Source organism: Antechinus flavipes, chromosome 1 (assembly GCF_016432865.1).
Source record: "Antechinus flavipes isolate AdamAnt ecotype Samford, QLD, Australia chromosome 1, AdamAnt_v2, whole genome shotgun sequence".
Classification (NCBI taxonomy): Eukaryota; Metazoa; Chordata; class Mammalia; order Dasyuromorphia; family Dasyuridae; genus Antechinus; species Antechinus flavipes.
This window is the reverse complement of record NC_067398.1, coordinates 254,842,188-254,854,839: the sequence shown is the minus strand read 5'-3', so window position 1 is coordinate 254,854,839 and position 12,652 is coordinate 254,842,188.

The following is a 12,652-nucleotide window of genomic DNA, read 5'->3' as shown; positions in this document are numbered from 1 at the left end:
TACCCCAGGAGGACTCCAGGGAAAAAGGAAAGTCTAGGAGGTGAGGAGGGTAGGGAGCCACTTAAGAGACCCTGAGAGCATTAGCTAACAGCAAGGTAGGCCATAGCAGTTGTCCACAGAGTTAAGGAGCACCGACACCTGACCTTCCCTCCACATCTGCATCCTGTTTGTGACTGACAGAGGACCCTGGATATAAAATAATAACAACAATAATGAATCAATAAACATTTATTAAGTGTTGTCTAGCCACTGCTCTGCCAGTTGCCTAAGGAATATTCTTGAGTTCTGTATTTGGTCTCTAGTCACAGCTATTTTTTCGTGAAAGGTTTGAACTAAATGATTGCTCAGAATTTGGACATTAGTACGTTGTTTTTGGTTTTATTTTTTAATTGGTTTTTGATTGGCTAGAGATCACAATTGCTTCTACCATAAGGGATCAGCATCACTTAAGGAAATGCTACCTGAAAAAGCCCACTTCAACTAAAGAGGCTCTGAATTCCTCCTTCCCCTCCTCCAATCTATACTAGAAAAAGTCCACTTGGCAAATGATTCCTAGACCCCTGACTAATCTGAAACAGGCATATTGTTAGTGATTAGAAATGGTTATGCACAAAGACTAGGAATGAAGCACCCATCCATCAGTTTTAATAGAAACTAGGATTAGAAATTAGTTGGTGTCTTAAATGATATTTTTAGAAGTGTACTCATAAGGGGCAGGGCTCCCAAGAGCTAGGAAGTAGCAAATACTACATAATTCAGTGAAGGCTCATAGTTGGCTTAACATCCATTGTATGGGAAACTATTTAAAATGATATGGAAGGATTTAACTAGAAAATTGCTTGAAAAGCAGAATTTGATCTGAGACAGCCAGTCTAGATTTATAAGGTCACATTCTTATAATTCACATGTTAGAGATTTTACAAGATATTATAGCAATGAAATATTTTCCATAATATAATTTTTTCTAGGGGAATTTACTAATATTCTCCTTTAAAGATTTATTCTAAAGGTAAGGAATCACTAAATAAGGGAAAAGACTTTACAAGAGAAAATAGCATTATATCTACAGGCACATTCAAGGTTTAATGGTAACAGGAGACGAATAGTTATTTGAATAGGCAGCAGACAAAATCATCAGCGTAAGACCCACATGTTGTTAGGATAGCTTTTATTGAAGGTGATATTTAATCAGCATTAAAGATACATTTAAAAATGTAATTTTGCAGAAATTAAGTATACAAATAGTTTTAAATTGAAGAGAGATCAAATTTGTTCTGCTAGGCTCCAACAAACAGAACTGGTAGCAGTGCACCTAGATGTAAGGGGACAGTTTCTTAAGTAACTCAAAGAAAGCTCTTCAATGCAGTTTTTCAAAGGCAGTAGCATTCTTTTCAGTGGAGATCTTGCAAAACACTGATGAACACTTGTCAGGTCATTGGTGGATTAGATTCTTGTCTGAGTGCTGGTTGGCTACAAATTCCTAAGATTCCATAATTCTATGATTCCATTATCTAAGTGGCCCAATTGAAGCACTTTGTGATATAGTAGAAAGAACACTAGGTTTAGAATCAGAGAACAGGGACTCATATCCCATTACAGGCAACTGAACCTTAGTTTCCTTATTTGTAAAATGGAACTGTTGGACTAAGTAATCTTAGATCAGCCAGCTCTAAAACTGTATGATCCTTATCCAGAACCAAATATACTTGAACAAAAAGCAGTTGCTTAATTTTTCATCTTATTTTGCAAAGATAGCAAGTTAGTTTATTTGAATTGGTCACTGACTACAGATATATAATAAAAACAGGAACTTACAACAAAAGATTAGGGTAGGTAGCTTTGATTTTGTTGGTGGGGAGAGGAGGTAGAGAATCGCATTCATATTCTCAATCTCTTAGTGTAGAAGGGATGGAGAAAGTAGGCCTGAAGAAGGGATGCCACAGTAATGGGACCCTGGGGGCATTGGCTAGAAATGAGAATAGGAACAGCAACAATAACAACAACAAGAAATTTAGCATGAGTATCATGTGTAGAGTTTAGACTCCTCTGAGGGAATTATGATTTTTAGTATTTTACTTTTTCAAATACATGTAAAGATAGTTTTCAACATTTATTTTTATAAGATTCTTTGTTCCAAATTTTTTCTCCCTCCCTTCTTTGACTCCCCTTTCACCAGGATAGCAAACAATCTGATATGTTTTAAACATGTGAAATTCTTTTATTTTATTTCTTATTTGTTTAGTTTAACACACATTGCTTTATGAATCATCTTGGGAGAGAAAAATCAGAGCAAAAGGGAAAAACTATTGGAGAGATTTTAAAAAATAGAAAAAAGAAGTACATAGCATGTTTTGATTTGCATTCAGTCTACTTAGTTCTTTTTCCAGATGTAAATGACATTTTCTGTCCAAAGTCTATTGGGATTGCTTTGAATCACTGAGCCACTGAGAGAACTAAGACTTTCAAAGTTGGATCATCGCACATTCTTGCTGTTATTGTATACAATGTATTCCTGATTCTGCTTGTTTAGTTCAGCATCAGTTCATATAAATCTTTGCAGTCCTCAGCTTCTTCATCAATTTTTATAGAACCATAGCCCATTACCTTCATAAACCACAAGTCATTCAGCTATTCTCCAGTTGATGATGTGCATTTCTTTTAAACATTTTCATATCTGTTATGTTGTGCAAGAAAAAGCAGACTAGAAAGGAGAAAAAAAAAACATGAGAAAGAAAAAGTAAAAACAGGTGAAATAGGTGAAAATACTATGCTTCTATCCACATTTAGTCTCTATAATTCTCTCTCTGGATACAGATGGCATTTTGCATCCTGTCTATTGGAAATGTCTTGGATCATCACATTGCTGAGAGAATTAAGTCTTATCAAAGTTGATCATCATATGATCTTGCTGTTACTACATATAAGGTTCTCCTGTTCCTGCTCACTTCATTCAGCATTAGTTCATCTAAGTTCAGGCTTTTCTGAAATAATTTCTTATGGAATAATAATATTCCATTATATTTATACATTATAACTTATTCAACTGATGGACATCCACTCAATTTCCAATTTCTTGCCACCACAAAAAGGACTACTACATACATTTTTGCACATGTAGGTCCTTTCCTCTCTTTAGGATACAGACTTGGTAGTGACACTATTGGATCAAAGAGTATGTACAATTTTATACCTCTTTAGGCATAGTTCCAAATTGTTGATTGGATCATTTCACAACTTCACCTCCCCAAAATAAAGGATGATCAGTTTGGCCCTGCCTTAGTTGTAAGCCTTTCATCAAAAAGAATTGTGTCAATGATCTGAAAATTAGATGAAAACCATTAGATGCAATGTGGCAGTCTGTAGTTGGAGACACCACCCTCTAAATTGAGGGACCAAGGCTGCAATCCAAGGCTGAACCTGATCAGGGCAGTAAAAATCTTGGTGGGATTTGAAAACAAGTCCTTTGACTTCAGGCAATGATCCTTCCTTTATAACATCTAATACTATTATTAATAGCACTATTTTAGCTATATATCTGGGAATTTAAAGTTTATACTCCACTCCAATTCAGTGATAGAACATTTATTAGACACATGCTATGGGCTTGGCACTTGACAGGCACTTATAATGTTATTCAATCTTGTCTGATTCTTCATGACCCCATGGACTTGTATATGAGGTTTGTTTGGCAAAGACACTGGAGTGTTTTGTCATTTTCTTCTCTAGTGTGTCCCCATTTTACAGATGATGAACTGAAAGCAAATACAAGTTAAGTCACATAGGTAGGCTGTATCTCAGGCTGAATTTGAACTCAGACCTCCCCAACTCCAGACTCAACACTATCCATTGTGCCACTTAGCTGCTCAGTGGTAGATGGGAAGCAGCAAAGTATAGTAGAAAGAATGCTGGATTGGAGCACAAAAACCTAGGTTCAATTAGTAGCTTAAGCTAGTCACTTCATATCCTTAGGTTTCCTCATCTGTAAAATGAGGGGATTGTTTCAGTCCCCTCTTAGCTCTGAATCACTGAATCCTATCATTGTAAACATGTCCTGTTCTCAAGGAACTAGCACATTAAAGGTAAAGATGCACACAAAAGAATGTGACCTAAGTAAGAATGTGTTAGGTGCAGAAGTCAAGGCCAGGCGATAGGCATTGAAAAACTGGAGGAGGGAAGGATTACTTTTATCTGGAGCTGGGCAATGGGCCATAGAAAGGGCACTGAACTGGGCCTGTAAAAAATAAAAGGAAAGGTAATAGTGTAATAGGGAAAATGGGAAATCCATTCCAGGCCAGGGGGATGGAAACATTATTTCTATGATAAAAAGCATTTTTAATTTGAATAGCTGACTTAGAAATGGGGAATGACTGTTTGTAATATGGTAATATGGTAATGCCTATTAGATAATTTGCTAGCCAGGCTTATCCCCTTTGTTAGTTAAATTAAGGAGGAAGAAAACAAGCATTTATATAGTACCTACTGTGTGCCAGGCACTGTGCTAATTACTTAAAATTTTTATCTCATTTGATCCCCTCAACAATCCTATGAGATATTATCCCATTTTATAGCTGAAGCAGAGAACAATTGAGTGACTTGTTTAGGATTACGTTGCTAATAAGTATCTAAGACCAAATTAGAACTCAAGTTTTCCAGACTTCAAGTAGAACACTTTATCTACTGCACCACCTAGCTATCTTAAGGGAATTTCTGATTTCTATTAAGTGTCCCATGAGTTTGACGGGTCCATTATCTGATCAGCTTCCAGTGAATTATTTATATTGAACTCAGATACTAGACTCTGGCCTGAGGAACTAAAAAATGTACCAAAGAAGAAAGAACAAGAACTCTTTAAAAAACACAGATCAGGGCAGCAAAGTGCCACAGTGGCTAGAGCATCAATCCTGTAGTCAGGAAGACCTGAGTTACACTTACTAGTTGTGTGATGCTAGGCAAGTTACTTAAACCCAATTGCCTCTCCCTACTACCAGTTTTTTATTATTATTTTTTTTTTACTGAGGTCCTTAATTTGCCTTGCTATTTCTCCCCATCTCTCCATGGATCACTTCCCTTCTCCCCCTACCCTTTCTCTTCTTCTTTATCCCATTCCCATTAATCTACACACTTGATTCCACTCCTATTAATCTAAATATCCTTTCTGTATCTCATCTTATCCTGCCTCCTTTTTTCCCTCCCTCTTTATCTTTCCTATTAATCTACAGAGCCACTGCAGTAAATGTACATACTCTTCTATATCTTCTCATTCCCACCTTATCCTATTCCCTCTCCCCTTGTTTCTTTATAGATTTTGGAAGCTGCTATACTCTTCTATACTTTTATACTCTATACTTTTCCCTCAACTAATGCCTTGGAGGTCGGGTCTTCCTCTGCATCTCATTTGTATAGTATAATTACTGTTTTTACCTTTATCTAGACAATTTTGCTTTTTAGAGCCAGATTATGCTTAGTTCTGCCCCATTCTTTATTTTGGACTACCCAATTACTGATCTTAATCTTAGACATATGGCTTATCTTTCCACAAATAAAACAGTTTATCCTTGTTTGCTCCCTTAAAATTAGTCTTTGATGTTGACTTCTAAGTGTTAAATTTTCTATTGAGTGCAGGTTTAGTTAAGACAAAATTCTGAAAATCTTTGAGTTCATTGGATGTCCATTTTTTTGGTTTAAAATTTGCTTAATTTTGCTGGATGTAATATTTTTGACTGCAGGCTTAATTATTTTGATTGTGTATATATGATATTTCTGGACCTGTGGTCTTTTATGTTGATAAATTATGTTAATTTTATTTGTAGCTCCAGCATATTTGAATTGGTTTTTTTGGGTTGTTGTTGTAAAATTCTTGTAAAATTTTCTCTTTAACCTGGGGGTTTTCTAATTTAGCAATAATGTTCCCTACACATGTAGGATTTCTTTGAGGTGATGAGTGGTAGATTTTTTTTTTTCTGTTTCCACTTTCCCCTCTTGTTCTAACACTTTAGACAATTTTCTTTGATTATTTCTTATATTATTGTGTCAAGATTATTATTTTGGTCATAGTTTTCAGATAGTCCAATTATTCTCTTCTTGATCTATTCTCCAGATCTGTTGTTTTATTTATAAGATGTTTCATATTCTTTTCTATTTTTTCATTCTTTATAAAGTTTGTTTTATTATTTCTTAGTCTTATAGATCCATTGGCGTCTTCTTGCCCCACTCTAATTTTCAAAGAATCATTTTTTTTTTTTTTCTTCAAGACTCTGGATCTTTTTTTCTAGTTAGTTGACTTTCTTTTCATAATCATCTTGTCTTGGATGGTTCTTCCTTCCTTCCTTTTTCTTTCTTCTTTCTTTCTTTCTTTCTTTCTTTCTTTCTTTCTTTCTTTCTTTCTTTCTTTCTTTCTTTCTTTCTTCCTTTCTTTCTTCCTTTCATCTCTTTCATTTGATTTTTGAAGTCTTTTTTAAGTTCTTCTATAAATTTTTTTTCTGGGCAGGTAGCCATTTAACACTCTTTGGGGTAGAAGAGCCTTATTTTTTACTTCACTGTCCTCTGAAAATGAATCCTGGAATTCCTTATTCCCATAGTAACTTTCTATGGTTGCCTGTTCTTTCTTTCTTTCTTTTTTTCTTTTTTAATGCGAACTTGTTAGTGTGGCCATCTCTAATACTGGAGTGGGGTGGGGAATGGTGCCTCTGGCTTCCTTTTTGGCTCTCCTCTCCCACCTAGGATTCAAAACCAAGAACTCCACCCTCCTACAGGAGCCCACAGCCAGCAGCTTCTCTGCCCCCCTGCTTCTGCACTCACTGGGCATAAGCAACAACATAGCTGGGCCTACCTAGCATTCCTGATCAGCTGAGGTTTCCTCCATTTTCCTTGATTCCAGAGACTGCATGAAAGGTGAAAATTCCTGGGGTTCAGACTGAGGCTACCTCAGAACCTGGAAGCCCTGGGGCTCTGGGCTTGCAGTTTCTACAGAGTTAGCCTGGAGGTGTTTATGCTTCACACTGTTTAAACCCCTGGTCTTGGGGTCTTTCTTCTATTTTCTGGTTGTCCCAAGAGGACCCTTGTTCTGCCTCAAGTCTTTTTGGGGAACGGGGGGAATGTTATCAAAAAACTCTAAAGAACTCAGCAGGGTTGGAAAGTAAGCCCAGGATGAGCTGTCACTGCCCACTGCTTCCCAAAGTTGCAAACTAGTCCAGGAATGGTATTATAACCAAGGCTCTTTTAGAGTGAGAATAGAATCATTTATATTGATTCTCATAAGAAGCAGGTGTGCTCATGGGTAAGACACCAAAGACTGAAGCAGGAGCAAGTTTTGTACTGTTAACTCAGTTCCTTTCCCCTCTCTTCAAGGTTCAGCTTGGTCAGATTTATAGTTGATTAGTTATAATTGGTCCGATTTACAATCCAAATTACAATTAGGTTGAATTTAAAGTCAAAGTTATAATTGGTTGGATTTATAATCACCTTTATTCCCCCATCCCACATGTCAGAAGGCTTGTGCCTTGTCATTGACACTAGCCAGTTTGGGCCCAGTTTAAGTCTGGGCCTCTTTGTTAGGAATTTTGTGGTTTAGCTAGTTTCTTGACTCACAATGATGATTGGTTGGAAATATCTTAACAAGATATTTTATCTCTCCCTTCATCCTGTTTTGACAATATCTATAGAACTCCAACCTCTCATACTCCTTACAGAGAGTGAAATGGATGGTCTTTAAGGACCTTTCTAAGACTAGAATTTTATGACTTGATGATTCTAAATGTAATCAGCTCCCCTTTATGTTTTATACCTATCTGCTAAATTCTACCCTCCATTTCTTGCCACTTCACATTTTAGAATTGCTTTTTTATTTTATTAATTTTTTTTTACCAACAACCACCAGGCCCCTGGATATATAAGAGATACATAAATGCATTTTGCAATGAATGAATTATGGATAAAGATCCATCTTCCCACTTCTCTAAATCACATTTTCTTTACTTGTACAGATGACACACCAGCCCACTTAGTCATGATGTTGTAGATTTACACGTTAGCTGTTTTTGCCTTTTATTAACTTGTCAAATACTGCCTTCTATTTGTGGCCAGTTAATGTGGTTAAGTTTTAACCAATGTGATCTGTCTTTTTATTACTATACAAAGAATCCAATTCAGAAGATTTTAAATTGTTAATGATTTACATGAAAAAATTTCCATGTGTTTCAGAATGATAGAATTTTGATTTCAAATGATCTCTATAGAGTTCTTGGATTCTTAAGTATACATGAAATTATTCCAAGTTGCTGTTGAAGCCAGCCACACCTTTGTCTCAGGTGTTAGTGCAGATTAAAATACAAATCATTAATCTCACTTACCCTAATGCTACACTAAACACATATTATTAGAGTGTTGAGTTTCTCCTAATGCTTTGACATCCAACCACAGAAACCAGGATCTTTAGTTCAGGGCTTTTTGGATGAGATGAAAGCTTTGAAAATAACATTCAATTCCATTCAGCAAATATAAATTTCTACAAAATACAAAGCACTGGGCTGATAACAAAAACAACTCAGTCTCTCAAGTCATTCATAGAGTAATATAAAAGGAGATGCAGTAGATTCATCAGAAAGTGGTTAAAAATATACTAAAATAAAAGGAGAGTCCTAGATATCCTACTAGAAGAAATTCTAACTTTTGAGTGTATCACTTTAAAAAAGAAAACTTTGACAATTTTTGTGACTCTTTTAGTAGAATGTAAACTCCTTGAGGGCAAGTTCATTTTTGTCTTACATGTCTTAGTCACTTGTTAAATTCTTGCTTTATTTAATTGAATTTATTATTGATGGTTTTTTTCTTTTTGGATTGATGGGGAGGTAGTTGTTGTTATTAGAGCTTATTTCTTTTCACCTATTATCCCCTTTCACACACATTCAGTTTCCTCTTTGGTTTATATTTGAGCCTTTAAAATATTGGAATCCCAACTCACCTCTGGCAAGAAGAAAGTCATCATGCCAGAAAAATATATTTCAAATCAAGTCAGCAAGTATTTAGTAAGTACTTACTACATATCAGGCATTGTGTTAAGTCCTGGGGATGTTTAAAAAAAAAAAAAAAGAAAGAAAGAAAGAAAGAAAAGATCCTGCATTCAAGGAGCTTCTATTATTTTCTATTCTTTTTTTTTAATAGCTTTTTATTTACAAGACATATGTGTGGGTAATTTTTCAGCATTGACCCTTGCAAAACTTTCTATTCCAATGTTTCCCCTCCTTCTCTCCACACCCTCCCCCAGATGGCAGGTAAACCAATACAGGTTAAATATGTTAAAAGATATGGTTTTTCTTTTTTTAATTTTTTTATTATAATTTTTTATTTACAAGATAAATGTATGAATAATTTTTCAGCATTGACAATTGCAATATCTTTTGTTCCAATTTTTCCCCTCCTTCCTCCCACCCGCTCCCCCAGACAGCAGGTTGACCAATACATATCAAATATGTTAAAGTATAAGTTAAATACAATATATGTATACGTGTCCTAACAGTTATTTTGCTGTACAAAAAGAATTGGACTTTGAAATAGTGTACAATTAATCTGTGAAGGAAATCAAAAATGCAGGCGGACAAAAATAGAGGGATTGGGAATTCTATGTAGTGGTTCATAGTCATCTCCCAGAGTTCTTTCGCTGGGTGTAGCTGCTTCAGTTCATTACTGCTCTATTGGAACTGATTTGGTTCATCTCATTGTTGAAGAAGGCCACTCCATCAGAATCGATCAGCATATAATGTTGTTGAAGTATATAATGATCTCCTGGTCCTGCTCATTTCACTCAGCATCAGTTTATGTATGTCTTTCCAAGCCTTTCTGAAATCTTCCTGCTGGTCATTTCTTACAGAACAATAATATAAGAAGCTTCTATTCTACTGGGGAAAGACAACACATAAAAGGAATCTGGAAAGGGAGAAGAATGAAGAAAATCACCTTGGGGGCATCAAAAAGAAACAAGTGCCAACTTGTGGTACAGTGTAAAGGCCCAGTAGTCAGGAGCTTGAAATTCTAATGTTAGACAATTTGATGACCTGACCTTCAGCAAATCAATTTTAATCAACTCATACTTATTAAGTGTCTATTATGTACCAGGTGAGGGTGATTCAAAGACAAAAATGAAACAGTTTCTGCTCTCAAGGTGTTTATAATTTCTAGTCTTATTGGAAAAAGGCATTGTAAGTGACAGTGTTAGAAAGTAGCTTTTGAGTTGTGCTTTAAAGAAAAATAGAGAGCTTAAAGATTAGTAACCATCTCAATAATAGGGGTTAGAGACTGCCGGCCATCTGGGGAGAGGAATCAGAGCAGCAGATATGTAAGAAAGCCAGTTTGACTGAACTGTAGTGTACATAAAAAGGAGTACTGTTTAATAAGGCTGGAAAGGTAAATGGGGGCAGGTTGTGAAGGACTTAAATTGGTAAACAGAGAAGTTTGTAAGAGGTGTGTTCAGTTCAGAGCTTTAGGAAAATAACTTTAGTTGACTGATGACTTTGATGATTTGGGGGAGGGGGGGCGAGATTTGAATTGGAATGGGAAGAAACTTGAACGAGAGACTAGTTAAGAATCAGTTAGGCCCAGATGAAGAATGGTAATTATGTGAGTGTCTGTAGCTACCTAGATGGTAGCTATGTGAGTGGAAAGAAGGAGACAGTTGCAAGACATGTTATAGAAGTAGAAACCGTGAGATGTGGTAGTTGATTAGATATGTGGGGTAAAGAAGGAGGCGATGTTTTGAATCTTGGTAATAGAAGAGATGGTTGTACTCAGCGGAAGCAAGGGAGTTCAAAAGAGGAATAGATTTGGGAAAAAATATAATAAGCTCTGTTCTTGCCAAGTGGAATTTGAGATGCCTTTGAGGAGGGTCACCCTTAATTTATATGAAAGTGGTAGACTAAGCAATTTGTGAATTTCTTCTAGCTCTGACATTCAGTGATTCTGTTCCCCAGCTTTTTCAGTCTCAAGTCTATTTGACTCCTGCCATCAAGTGGTGAGAATCAAGCATGACAACTGCTACTATTTGACAATGGATATTGGAAAAGAATTAAAAAACAACCCAATACTGTTTAACACTATATTATGAATAATCAGGGAATAGAGAGTTTGATACATATATTCTGCATTTTAGAAGAATGAGCCTTTTTTTTACCTGCTTTATTTTCATACATTACTTGATTTTTATAAACTAAGAAGTTGCTCTACTCACTTGTTCAAATGCTGTCCAGACCTGAAAAACAAGTAGCATGAACAGTGTATTTGATGATATTCACTACCAGAAATTCTTCACACACAAATGATTGCCTCACTTGTTCTGCATAAGACTGGTAAACACTTATCCTACTTATTCTTGAGGGGATTCTTGAGGGGATAGCTTGCTCATTCATTTTTTATTGACATGAAGTAGTCACTGGCTGTAAGCAGTATTTATGGAAATACATAATTCAGCATTGTTCATACAACTCCCAAGGGAAATCTCACATTCACTTTTTGAACACTTCTGTTTTGTCTGGGGTTTTTCCAGGTGGCTTTATCAGTCTCAAATAACAATACCTGAACAATACCTTAGAATACTCTTCTAAGGGTTCATATGGCTTCTCTGGGGTATGTGTTTTAAGTGAACAAAGGCCACAAACTAATAAGTAGTCATAGAATCTGTGATATTCTGGGAACTATGACAAACTATTCTGAAGCTAAGTAAAAACTAAATTGGCTTCTTGTTACTCAGGTACAACTTTATAATGTTATTTGAGATCCCTAAATTTCTTTCCCTTTTGCTACATTTAATAAATATATTTGATATTCTAACTCTGACGGTCAAACGTTGAGGTTATTTTTGCAGAATCACAGGATTTATTGCTTCAAAGGAGAGTACTATGGAAAGGTAAATGGGGGCAGGTTGTGAAGGACTTTACATTTTACAGTGGGGAAACAGACAAGTAACTTTTTTTTTTTGTTTGTAGTTACTATGTGTGTATGTGTGTGTGTGTGTGTATTTTTTACTTTTACTTTCTTTTTCTTTTAAGTCTTTTTATAATAATAAGGTGTAATGGGCTGAAACTGAGTTGAGGCACTGAGGTCCAAGCACTTAAGGCTAATTACCAATTGGACAATACTCTATTAGCATATGCTAGGAGAAAGAATGGCCCTGTCCACTACTCTATGCAGGTTTGATCTGTTGGTGTTTAGAGAGATTGAGGAGGATTTAGAGGGTGGAGTAGGACTAGCGAGGTGGCTCTGAACAGGAAAAGAAAGAGGAGATTCCTGTGTCTATGAGCTCTCCTCTTCCTTTGATAAAGAATAAAAATCAAGGACTTTCACTTATCCTGACTCCGGATGATTTTAAAGTATCCAGGGTACTAACACAGTCTTCACAATAAAGCTTTAATAAAAGTCTTTTATTTTCAAAATATATGCAAAGATAATTTTCAACATTCACACTTGGCAAAAGCTTGTGTTCCAAATTTTTTTTCCTCTCTTACTCCCCCCTCTTTTAGACATCAAGTAATCCAATATGTGTTAAACATGTATAGTACTTCTATACATATTTCCACAGTTATCATGCTGCATAAGAAAAATCAGATCAAAAAGGAAAACAATGAGAAAGAAAATAAAATGTAAGCAAACAACAAAAATACTGTGT